At 44.4% G+C, this 10,565-nt stretch overlaps 2 long non-coding RNA genes across 2 annotated transcripts; one reads left to right on the plus strand and one right to left on the minus strand.

Annotated features, from left to right (window-relative positions):
• Positions 1-220: 220 nt before the first annotated feature.
• LOC149127878 (uncharacterized) lies at positions 221-5,500 on the minus strand. Its single transcript, XR_016230047.1, has 3 exons — positions 5,113-5,500; positions 3,998-4,084; positions 221-862 (listed from the first exon to the last, which is right to left on the minus strand). It is a non-coding gene; the product is annotated as an uncharacterized LOC149127878 (long non-coding RNA).
• LOC149127879 (uncharacterized) lies at positions 5,500-10,565 on the plus strand. The gene is made up of 2 exons (XR_016230048.1): positions 5,500-6,197; positions 8,654-10,565. It is a non-coding gene; the product is annotated as an uncharacterized LOC149127879 (long non-coding RNA).

Consider the following 10,565-nt stretch of genomic DNA (forward strand, 5'->3'; position numbering starts at 1 on the left):
TCCAGAGACACGCAGCGCCATGCTGAGTTCAGGCAGCTCTGCGTTTCCCAGCAGGCAGAGACAGCACGTGTTTAATGCTCCTCGCAAAGCATGAACACCAAAGAGATGTATGAGCGTCTTTTATGTTTGCTAACGATTATTTTAAAAATAAATTATGTGGAAAAAATAAGATTGTATTAGACAACCTTTTCTTCTACTTCTGGATAGTGTTATTTTGTAATTTGAATTTAAATTTAATTTTGAATATAAAAATTTTAGTGTTACCCTTTCTGTCTCAGTCCAGCTTGTTTTATGTTTATAGTAAAATTAGGAAGGGTAAGTTCTTAAAGAACTTGGTGCAGGCCAGTATTGAATTTTGAATAGATTTAGTCTTTAACAAACACTGAGTTTAAAGCATTGATAAAAGGCATGATTCAGACTATTTGCTGTTTCTGGGCTTTTCTGGGCTTTTTTTTATTTCATTGTAACTTCTACATATATTTTTTAAATTCTCTTAAATTCTTACCCATTATTATCTCAAAGCAATTTATTCAACAGGAGCCAATTTAACAGGAATCATGGAATGCCTCTCCCTGGATTAACCATAGAACGACAGCTCAATGCCTTCACCTGCCACCATCTGTAGGCTTTAGTTCCACTTAGAGTTGAAAAAAAACCATCTTCCAATTAGGGAGAATCTAAAGAAATGTAGGCTAAGAATTTTTTTTTTTAATTCAAATACCTATTGACCCTCCATGGTCTCAAGACCCAGTGGCTGGACCCCAGTACTGGTGAGCTGCCAGCCCTGAGACTCTCTGAGAAAGGAGTCTTTGCCTCACTCTTCAGTCTGCATGGCAGATGTCCTCACTTGCATACGAATGCCCTGGAAAGGAAGTAGAGCAAACATTAGCCCATATTCGAAGTATTTTCTACTGGCTCTACCATTGAAAACATGAAGGCTCAATGGCCAGTCCATGGTCCCATGTCTTGCAATCAGGTCTTCTGATTAGTCAGCCATTGTTGCCCCAGCTGTATACTCTTTCCCCTTAGATAATGTGCTCCCAGTTTTTTCAGCAAGTCTGGCAACCAATTAGAACAAAGAATTTCACACGGGACCTAGAGATGCAGGGGCTCTTCAAGAGTGAAAATCAGGACGATGGTCAAAGCGTCTGTTCTGAATCAGGACGCTCTGACGGTGCTCTCGCGTATCTGGGTAACCACAGCCCATCAGCCTCCATGCCTCAGTTTCCTCACCTGTGAAATCAAGGAGGAGACAGTGTGAATCCCCCGGCCCTACCTCAGACCTTGATCAGACACCCTGCAGTGAAATGGACTGCCCATGCTTTGTGAAGCCTTCTGGATAATTCTGATGTACACTAAAGTTGGAGAAACACCAAATCCTAGAACAGGATTCAACAAACAATGGCTCTCAGGCTGAACACGCTCTGCTACTCACTTTTGCAAATAAAGGCTCATTGGAATACAGCCACATTCATTCCTTCATGACTGGTCTCTGTGCCTTTTCTTGCAGTGCACTGATTATGTTGACAAGTTGTGCCAGAGACCATGCAGTCTCCAGGAACCTAAATATGTACTACCTGGATCTTTGCAGAAAAAAATATTGTCCACGTGTGGCCTGGACCACACTTCAGGTAACCTGTTACACTAAAACGATCCCATGCAAGGGGTTGAATATCAACAACTGACCTTCTAAAATATCCTATTGAAAAATTACTTTTAAACAATAAATGGGAGAAATGAAAAATCAGATCAAAGACTGAGGAAGGAGGCCTTGGAACTGTTGTAACCCAGACTTTGTGTCTGTCCTGTGTGCTCCTGGAGAAGAGGAAGCCAGAACCGGCACCTGCTCTTGACCTCCTCATTGCTCTTGCCCTTCTTACGCCTCTTACAAAAGTGTTGGAGAGTATGGTGCTGACTCCCATGCATGCAGATTGAAGCTTTCTTTTGTTCCACTTGCCTTGCTTCGTCCATTGCCATTGCAGTGCAATTTTTGTCTGTTGAGTGCTACAGAGTTCAGGCAGTAAGGTAAAGACGATAAGGATTTCTGAATTAATGTTGCTTTTGCTGAAATTCTGCTATTGGTTTATCTAAATATTTTCTACTCAAATGAACTTTAAATGACTTATACACACAGTCTCTATCCTCATCTGTAGAACTACTTGAATAATGCTATCATTAATATGCAGAGTCACAAATTTACCCATGAATATAAAGATGGTCTCCACGTAGTGCACCTACATTTATACTTATTCTCGAAAATCAACATCTCTCCACTTAAAACATGATCTGTAGCAGAAAACTGAGCATGCAGAATAGACTCAAAGCAATAACTGCTTTTTAGTTTTTTGACAGGCAGAGTTAGTCAGTGTGTGTGTGAGACAGAAAGAAAGGTCTTCTTTTTCCATTGGTTCACCCTGCAATGGCCGCTGCGGCCGGTGGACCACGATGATCCGAAACCAGGAGCCAGGGGCTTCCTCCTGGTCTCCCATGTGGGTACGAGGCCCAAGCACTTGGGCCATCCTTCACTGCCCTCCCAGGCCACCGCTGGGAGCTGGCCTGGAAGAGGAGCAACCGGGACTAGAACCCTGGGTGCCGGTGCTGCAGGCGGAGGATTAGCCTAGTGAGCCGCGGCACCGGCCTAAACAGAGCAAAAGCAAGAACCACTTAAAGGACATTTGCAGGCAGAGTTTTGCTGATGAATGTGCCCCTGGCTGGGCAAAGGGCCGAGAGGGCAGAGCTCCAGCACCCCACGCAGAGCAAGGAGGTTTCCTGCTCTTGGGGTCCAAGCCTCTGCTGGGTGATGCTGTGGCTGGATGGGGAAGGGGCTCGCGCCTATCCTCACAACACGGTAACTTAGGAGAACAGGAGATATCAGACCTTTCCCCCACGGATCTTCCTTTTAAAGATGTGCAATTTGAGATCCACAAGAGCAGTGTGGTTAACTTGGGGGGTCACAAAAATGGTTAATGTTGACTCTGAGAACACATCCAGGCCACTGAGTTGCCCCCTACTGCTGGTGTGGTATTTGCAGATGGGATAGAATCTGAAGATAGTTTATGGTCACTATATGAGGCAGCAAAATAATTCATACTGTAAGATCCTCCCCTCTTGTATTGACAGCTTACAGGAAAATGTAATCTACCAAAAAATGAAGTAGAAATTGAGTGCTGATGGGGCCAGCACTGTGGTGCAGCAGGGTAAGCTATCACCTGCGATGCTGTTATCCTGTGTGAATGGCAGTTTGAGTCCCAGCTGATCTGCTTCCAAATCAGTTGCCTGCTAATTTACCTGGGAAAGCAGCAGCTGATGGCCCAATTACTTGGCCCCCTGCCACCCACGTGGGAGGCATGACTGGCGTTCTGAGTTCCTGTCTTCAGCCTAGCACAGCCCCTGCCGTTGCTGTCATTTGGATAGTGACCCAGTGAGTGGAAGATCTCTCTCTCTCTCTCTCCCCCTTCTCTCTCCCCCTTCTTTCTCTCTCTCTCTCTCTCACCTCACTCCGCCTTTCAAATAAATAAAATTAAAAATAAAATATTTTTTAAAAAGAGAGGGCTGGCATCTAAGGATCTTAGGGCCATGAGAAAGTTTGCCCTTCTCATCTGCCCAAGAGCTGCCCGCACCCAACTTCTCACATTCCAGGCCTTTCGTCAAGTAGTACTAGGTCACTCGGCTACCACAGTGCTCTGGGAAGACAGGAGGTAGGGGCAGCATTTCTGGTTCTGGAAGGATCCAAGCAGCGATCTGTTCCAACAGGCACCCCTATGGGAAGTTGGCACTGCAGGCGGCTGCTTTACCCACTATGCCACAGCGTCACCCCCTCAGGTAGCCTTAATTTTTCTCCAGTTCAGTCTCCAAGCTTCTGACATTCCAAATCTACTATTTAGAATTTTAGGTTTCTTATCTAAAATTGAGGTAGTGATGCAAATATCTGAACATACAGAAAACTGTGTGAGGTAATGCATGCACCAAGGTACCTGGCCTGTTATCAGCCACTCACCTCTCAAGGGTTTGTATTCCACTCCCAGGGTGCATAGGAGTCAAGAAGAGCCTGACCTGCTACAAGTAAACCAGAAAGCCACTGGCACTAAATTAAAAGAGAAGTAAATGTGAAATCAAAAGACAACATGAATTTAGCGTTAAATTATATCCCACCTACTCATGTATCCCAGCTGACACTTGTTTCTTGGACATTTTGGGTCCCACATGTCTAAATTCTGAAGTTCCCAGATTTCTATGGATGGCTTTCAAAAACTCAGTCCTCCTATTTCTAGTGAGAAGGGACACATGTGATGTAGGGGCAAGTAGCTGTTCTCCTGTTGATCTTTGCCCTCTGTGGCTTCTTACCTAAGCTAACCATCTGTAGTGTGGGGGAAGCCTGTGTCATATGTAGTCTAAATATTACATAGGACATTGATAATTAATTTTCGTTTATCTGAATTTAGTTGGCATTGAGATCAGCCTATCGCCTTCTTTCACACAGATCTCATTTTACTCTAAATTCAGGTCATAGGTCATGCTGTAAGGTTTTCCTTAAGGAGGTGAAGTCATTCTATGCCTCACAGACCCCACTGGCGTCACACTTTTCAGCTACAGCTAGTTTAATTTAAAATCACTCTGAGACATATCACAATGGTGCCTCCAATATGTTTGCCAGTTAAAAAAAATCCACCCCCCCCAAAAAAAAAAAAACACATGTCACCGCCACATCCGCATGTCTCAGAGATCAACTTTAATCTTATTCAGATCCGTCACAATTATTTGTTGGGCTGAACGCTATTGATTATTAATGGTAATTACTTGCGTCTGGAGTCCCTCCCCATGCTGTGAATTTCAAATCACAGCCCCGCCAGGCGTGCTGACAGGGGCTATTCCCATGACTGAAGGAAGAAAGGGGACCTGGGGCACAGGTCCTGCCCGGGGGAGGCCTCCGTGGAGATGGATGAAACCACAGGGACTCTAACCAAGTACCAGGCCTGCCTGCCAGAACCCATACAGCAATGCCAAGTGGCTGTGAGCAAGAGCAGTGCATTGTCGATGTACTCCCAGACGTCAGTCTGTCAGTAACAAATTAGACCTGTCACTTTCTCCAAGCAGATTTAGCGAGGACATTACCAATGTTAATGATCTGTGCTTGCCACGGGAAGACGACGCAGGGAGCACGGTGTGGGAGCATCCAGCAGAAGCTTTCGTTCTCTCCGCGTCCTCCTGCGTGGTAGTGGGATAAGGGCTGTTTTCCCATTCGTCCCTCTCTCAAGCCTGGGAAATGTCAGGCGATAGGAAAGGCTGGTGTATATGCCACTCCTCGAGATCTGACACTTAACTCCATGTTTGTTCCTTTGCATGGGTTTAATAGCAGAATATCTTCCAACAGGTAGAGCATGCACGTGTGTGTTGCACCTTTGCCCGCAAAGGAATGATGCTTCTCGCAGATTATCGGTCTTCCGTAGACTTTTATTAAGAAAAACAGCCATGGGTACACGGGGAAAGAGAAAGAAGAAAAAGCCCCTACTTCCCGCAGCACCCAGCTTATATAGCGCTAACAGCCAATCACAGGCAAGCTAAAGTCCATGTGTGAAGCACTCCAATCAGACTCTGGTCCACGCGCGTGCATGCGTTTCTTGGCCAATCAGCTGGAGTATCACGCGGCAGGCAGGCTCGCAACACAGTCCTCCGATCGGTCTTCCTGTTTACGGCACTTGCGGTTTCACTTCCTCCCGGCGCCATCTTGTGGGGTCGGCGTCCCGATCCCCACGTGTGTGTGTGTGTGTGTGTGTGTGTGTGTGTGTATGCAAAAGGGAGGCTTGTTTTACAAGATGCAGGCTTTTCAAGGTTGTCTGTAGACAGGTTATGATTTTTAAAATTTTTTTAAAGATTTATTTGGTCTGTTTGGAAGGCAGATTGACAAAGATAGAGGGAAAGACAGAAAGAAAAGAGATCCTCCATCTGTTGTTTCATTCCCCGAATGGCCACAATGGCCAGGGCTGGACCAGGTTAAAGCCAGGAGCCTGAAACTTCCTCCTGGTCTTCCATGTGGATGGCAGAAGCCCAAGCACTTTGGCCATCCTCTGCTGCTTGTGCAGACCATTAGCAGTGAGCCGAATTGGAAGCAGAGCAGCTGGGACTTGATCTGGCTTCTGATACAGGACGCTGTCATCGCAGGCAACAGCTTAACCTGCTGCTTCCCATGGCTGCCCTGGGTGAGTTTTGTCTCTTTCTTTTTCCTTTTTTTTAAATTAAGTGTAACTTAACTGTACACATTTTACAAGGTGCAATGTTGCATTTCAATTCATGCACGCATTGTGTAATAAGCAGATCGATGTGACTGTCCTATCATCTCAGACGTACATCACTTCGTTGTATCAAGAGGTAATATTCTTTTTTATAATTTTTATTTATTTATTTATTTTGACAGGCAGAGTGGACAGTGAGAGAGAGAGAGAGAGAAAGGTCTTCCTTTTGCCGTTGGTTCACCCTCCAATGGCCGCTGTGGCCAGCACACCACACTGATCCGAAGCCAGGAGCCAGGTACTTCTCCTGGTCTCCCATGCGGGTGCAGGGCCCAAGGACCTGGGCCATCCTCCACTGCCCTACTGGGCCACAGCAGAGAGCTGGACTGGAAGAGGGGCAACCAGGACTAGAACCTGGGGTGCTGGCGCCGCAGGCAGAGGATTAGCCTATTGAGCCGTGGCGCTGGCCATCAAGAGGTAATATTCTAAGAATAACTAGGAGGAAGGAGGATCCTACAAGATTCCATTGTTTCCTAAAGGAAAGAGCTTGAAAGTAAAGTGCAAGCATAAGCCCAGTGTGATGTGATGTCCGTCAACAGTGAACATCTCCACCTTAGGAAGGAAGGTCTTTAAATTTATTGCAGTGATCAAGATGTTCCTCTATTGCATTAAGTGTGATGGCATTGAAAGGTATAAATCACTTTCCTAAGACATTTTATTCAAAACTTGCTCAGAAAGCCAAACAGTGGTAGAATTGGATGTGTCTGCAGTCCAGAGGTAGCCACTTCCTAGTAGATGATCACTCACAGAAATCATCCCATGTAAACCTGCTAAGCTGCAGCAAGTATTTCAGCAACCAAAACTCAGACTATATATATATATACACACACACACACACACACATATATATATATATATATAACCTTTAATTCCTCTATTTGATACAGGGAGGGAGAGAGAAAGGGAGAAAGAGAGAGGGAGAGAGAGAGAAAGAATGCACTCTTATGCTGGTTCACTCCTTAGATGCCAGCAAAGGCAGGAGTTGGCCAGGCTGAAACTAAGAAACTAAGAGCTTGGAACTCAGTCAGGATCTCTAATTTGGGCTGGCAGGAACTCAATTACTTGAGCTATGTGTGATGCCTCCCAAGATAGGCATTATCAGCAAACTGGAGTCAGGAGCCAGAGCTGGGAATTGAACCTAGACACTCCAATATAGGCATCTCAACTGGTAGGTTAAAGGCTCACCCCAGGAAAACAAAAATTTTTAAAGTTAATAGCTCAAGTTGAAACTAGCTTGAAAATTAAATTCTCCAGACACCCACAGAGATTACTAAAAATAAAAACAACTAAATGTTGCATTACATTAAAGGACATAATGGGTTTCAAAGAGAAGACAATTAAGCTGGGTATATTGAAATTCAGCTATTTATGGACTGAAATCTTTGAAATCGAGCATTTTGCCTCAACACAATTTTCAGGTTTGATCCCAGATATCCACCAGCAAGTTAATAAAAACTATAATTAACAATGCGTCAAGAAGGAAATCTATTTCATAATCTTAATATTATGGCTTTTCCTTAGCTGTTATGAATCTTAGGGTTAAGGAGAAGGGAGGGAAGATCAATGTCAAGAGTGTGAGCCATAGTAGGCTAAGCCTCTGCCTGCAGCACCAGCATCCCATATGGGCCCTGGTTCACATCCCATCTGCTCCTCTTCCAAGTCCGCTCTCTGGAAACAGCCTCGAAAAGCAGAAAATGTTGGCCCAAGTCCTTGGGCCCCTGCACCCACATGGGAGACCCAGAAGAAGCTTCTGGCTCCTGGCTTTGGATTGGCAAAACTCAGGCCATTGCAGCCATTTCAGGGGTGAACCAGTAGGTGGAAGACCTCTCTCTGTCTCTCACTCTCTCCCTCTCTGCCTCTCAAATAAATAAACAAACTCTTAAAAAAAAAAAAAAAAACCCACAGTGTGGGCCAAAGGGATTGCCTCTCCTGTATTCATTTTCTTACAGAATCAGCAAAAAAATCTGGTTTTTTTTTTGGTAGGATTGTTTTTTCTTTATTATTTTCCTTATCTCCTTGATTCTTTCCTACATATATTTCTTCAGCCTACATATCACTTCTTTCCCTCTTTTTCTTTTTTAAAGCTGTCACCCCTAACTAGCCATCCTTAGTCGAGAGGTGACTATGTTCTGTGAGGCGTCTCCCACTGGGGACCATGCCTCAGTGTGTGCAGTTGTGAATTGCAGGCTGGCTGCATTTCTGATGAGGTCTGAATGTAATGTACTATCAACCAGGGATGGAGAAAGCCAGTGGCATTTGAGCTGATCAACTCAAGGAACATATTTTTCAGGCATATTGGATTTTGCAAAGTCTGCGTTGAATTTTGCCCCACAGGTATCCTACTTATTTATTCCTTTAATTTCCAGGCCTTTGTGGACGTAAGAGGGCCTGAATCCATAGGAGAAAATTACACCGGCGTCTTTTAAGTTGCAAAGAGGAATCTAAATGGAAGCCACTTCTTAGTGAAAAATGGTTTATTTCCAACATGTTAAACAACTGTGTTCAAAATTTAGCAATAAGCAAAGAATAAACATGAAGTAATATATGCTGATGTATTTATGTGACAAATTCTGTGGCAGCAAACAAATCCAACATTCCAATAATTTATAACACAAACAGTTATTTCTTGCTCATGGGTTTGTGGATTGGCTGTGAGTCTATTGAACTCAACTGAGCTTGTATGGGTTTAGCTTCCTGTGTAGGCTCAGGTTGCTGTACACATACTCGTCTGGATACCGGCCTCAAGAAGCAGCCACCGTTAGGCCATGTGCAAAATGGAAACTCAAAGAGGGTGGGAGGTGAACTAACGGAAAAAGGAAGATCTTTCTCTCTGTCTCTCTCTTGCTGAGTGATGTGGGATTCCTCTCTCTTAGGTCCTTTGCCTGGAACTAGCAGGATATCACTGTTGCCCACATTTCATTGGTCCGAGAAAGTCACAGACCAAACCCAAAGTCACTGGGGCATAGAAGGTATTGTATCATTAAACAAATTAAGTGTTCAATCTTTGCCCTTGGTTCATGGCATAGAGCTCCTGAAACGCTTATAATTTCCTATATTCTGTATGCTGCTAAGATGTCTTATGGGACCAGGGACTAGATAACTTCAGAATATAGAGCATTTGCCAGAAAAAACAAATCTCAATGCAGCTGAAGATAGAATCTTATTACCAATGCCCAATGATTTTATCAATCATCCCCCCATAAAAACTCCCTAAATGATAGTTAGGAGAACTCCTAGGTTGATGAACACATCAGTGGGAGGGGAAGTAACATTCTCAGATTGTTCTTTACCTTCACACCCATACTTTGCCCTAAATCTCCCTTTTTAAATGTTATTTAAAAGGTAGAGTGACAGAGAGAGAGAGAGAGAGAGAGAGACAGACAGACAGACAGACAGAGACAGAGATCGATCTTCCATCCCCTGTTCATTCCCCAAATGCTTGCAGCAGTCACGGCTGAGCCAGGCCATAGTCAGCAGTCAAGAACTCGATCTAGGTCTCCTCTGTGAGCAGCAGAAACTCAAGCACTTGGACCGTGTTTGGCTGCCTCCATGGTGCACCAGCTGGATTCTGGATCAGAAGCGCAGAACAGCCAGGACTCCAAGCAGGCCCTCCAATATGGGACGCAAGAATCCCAAGCCCCAGCTCAATCCGCTGTATCACAACACTCACCCCTATATATCTCTCTTATTTGGCTGTTCATAAATTTATCCTTTATAATACACCACCAATCATAACTAAACCACTAGCTTTGGTGAGTACTTCTAACAAATTATGGAAACTGATGGTAAACAGTTATTATAACCTCAGAATTGGAAGTCTGTGGGTCGAAGTGTGAGTAGCCTGGGACACATGGTGTCTAAAGTAGGGGCAATTTTGTGGGACTGACCCCTTAACCTGAGGAGTCTACACTAACTAAAGGTAGTTAGTGTCCAAACTGAATTGAACTCTTGGACACCAACTTAGTGTTGGAACATTGCAGAATGGTTGGTGTTGCAATGATATACTTGGTGTTAGACAGCACCATACAGAAGAACATTCTAACCACCAGAAAAAACAGCTCGAGAATGAATGAAGAATTAAACAAATAATATAACCTACCACAAGGTATTTTTGAAAAGATTTAAATGCATTACAGTACTACTGAGCATTCTCAAAACCCAATTTCCCTGCTTAATCCCGGCTCTACTGTAGCAAACAATGTTATGTCCTCTGTCGCTCCCCCTCTTCGTGGAGGAACGACACAGGACCCTGCGCTGTTCTTTGGTCTGCTCGGCCCT

The sequence above is a fragment of the Oryctolagus cuniculus genome, chromosome 2 (genome assembly GCF_051225735.1).
Source record: "Oryctolagus cuniculus isolate XC-2025 breed Fujian yellow rabbit chromosome 2, ASM5122573v1, whole genome shotgun sequence".
Classification (NCBI taxonomy): Eukaryota; Metazoa; Chordata; class Mammalia; order Lagomorpha; family Leporidae; genus Oryctolagus; species Oryctolagus cuniculus.